The sequence below is a fragment of the Staurois parvus genome, unplaced genomic scaffold (assembly GCF_062004578.1).
Source record: "Staurois parvus isolate SC_StPar_1 unplaced genomic scaffold, SC_StPar_1.0 ptg000911l, whole genome shotgun sequence".
In the NCBI taxonomy this organism is placed as follows: Eukaryota; Metazoa; Chordata; class Amphibia; order Anura; family Ranidae; genus Staurois; species Staurois parvus.
Genome location: NW_028318707.1, coordinates 43,140 through 45,461, shown reverse-complemented (window position 1 = coordinate 45,461; position 2,322 = coordinate 43,140). Strand labels below are relative to the sequence as shown.

Here is a 2,322-nt window from a genome sequence, read left to right as displayed (position 1 = left end):
GGAGGTAAGTGGTGACTATATTGGGGACTCTGACATAAGGGGGGACTCTGATTTTATGCATGTATAAATATGGGACTTTCGGCCCCCGTACTGGAAAGTTTGGCCCCCCGGCCTAGAACATACCAGAGAAGGGGCGGAGTTCTCCACCTACTGGCTGGAATGGAGAACACAGAACAATGCGATCCATCTGCAGGAAGTCTGCTATTGGAGCGTGTGTAATGAAATCTGTCCAATCACACGACACATTCCCTTCATTGGTTTTGGTTTCTTATTGATCCCACCAGTAATATATCCTCCACATTGGATTTGTATCGGCCTTTTCCCCCGGGGGACTCCGATCATCTAGGAGGGGAGGCAGCCATGTTGGAGATTGCATTGGCCGGGAATTGAACCCGAGTCAGCTGCTGGAAAAGCAGCCATGCTAACCACTACACCACCAACGCGAGGTTCCATGTCTTCTGATGGCGAAGGTCTCCTCCGTGCCTCCGACCCACCAATCCCAACCCTTCTCTCCATTGTATATACAGATATGATGGGGGAGGGGTGACACCCCAATATAGAGAGAACATTGTATATACAGATATCATGGGGGAGGGAGGACACCCCAATATAGAGAGAACATTGTGTATACAGATATGATGAGGGAGGGAGGACACCCCAATATAGAGAGAACATTGTATATACAGATATGATGGGGGAGGGGTGACACCCCAATATAGAGAGAACATTGTATATACAGATATGATGGGGAGGGGTGACACCCCAATATAGAGAGAACATTGTATATACAGATATGATGGGCGAGGGGTGACACCCCAATATAGAGAGAACATTGTATATACAGATATGATGGGGAGGGGTGACACCCCAATATAGAGAGAACATTGTATATACAGATATGATGGGGGAGGGGTGACACCTCAATATAGAGAGAACATTGTATATACAGATATTATGGGGGAGGGGTGACACCCCAATATAGAGAGAACATTGTATATACAGATATTATGGGGGAGGGGTGACACCCCAATATAGAGAGAACATTGTATATACAGATATGATGGGGGAGGGGTGACACCCCAATATAGAGAGAACATTGTATATACAGATATGATGGAGGAGGGAGGACACCCCAATATAGAGAGAACATTGTATATACAGATATGATGGGGGAGGGGTGACACCCCAATATAGAGAGAACATTGTATATACAGATATGATGGGGGAGGGGTGACACCCCAATATAGAGAGAACATTGTATATACAGATATGATGGGGGAGGGGTGACACCCCAATATAGAGAGAACATTGTATATACAGATATGATGGGGGAGGGGTGACACCCCAATATACAGAGAGAACATTGTATATACAGATATGATGGGGAGGGGTGACACCCCAATATAGAGAGAACATTGTATATACAGATATGATGGGGGAGGGGTGACACCCCAATATATAGAGAGAACATTGTATATACAAATATGATGGGGGAGGGGTGACATCCCAATATAGAGAGAACATTGTATATATGTCTTCTGATGGTGAACGTCTCTTTGGTGCCTTCAGCCAGGTGCGATGTAACACACACGTTTTCCCGCAATTCTCATGCGTCTTGCCATGCGACAATTGCAGCAACATCACACTGCATTCGGGGCGCCATGTTGATGGTGAACGTCTCTTTGGTGCCTCTTCAGACATCTCCATAAAGGACGTCACTGGCAGGCAGGGTTCTCATTGGCCCCGGCAGGAAGGGTTCTCATTGGCCCCAGCAGAAAAGGAAGACTTTGAAGACTCCTCCTGCCTCTAAAGCCAATCAGAGTTCCTTTCTTTTCTCCCAAGCTTCATCCTCAAAGACCAGACCTAAGCCAGGGGCCCAGTTCAGTCACAAGCCTGGGGCCCCTAATCCCCAAACCTTCAGACTAGTCCTATTAAACCTCCTGAAGGGAAGCCCCCATTTCCTAAAGTGGGGGGACGTCTGTTGGCCTTTGGGGTCACCTGGTCAGCAGACATCTCAGAAGCTCAGGTAAGAGACGTGGTGTCCAGGGGCTACAGGCTAGAGTTCATCTCCCTGCCCCCACCCCGCTTCGTGTTGTCCAACCTACCGGTGTCCCCGCAGGGACTAGCGGTCCTCCATGCTGCTCCTGCAGATCTGCTGACCCAAGGAGATCTCCCCATTGTACCAACAGCAGAAAGGTTTCTGGGTTTTTACTCCAACCGTTTCCTTGTTCTAAAGCCTCAAGGAGGGCATAGGCTGCATTCACTCGGGGGGGATTAGGGGGCATACAGGGGATTCCTGCGGCTGGGATCACTGTGAACAGT

At 48.4% G+C, this 2,322-nt stretch overlaps 1 non-coding gene across 1 annotated transcript; it reads right to left on the bottom strand.

Moving 5' to 3' along the window:
- Positions 1 to 371: 371 nt before the first annotated feature.
- On the bottom strand, positions 372 to 443 carry TRNAE-UUC (transfer RNA glutamic acid (anticodon UUC)). Its single transcript has one exon. It is a non-coding gene; the product is annotated as a tRNA-Glu (tRNA).
- Between the last annotated feature and the right edge of the window lie 1,879 nt (positions 444 to 2,322).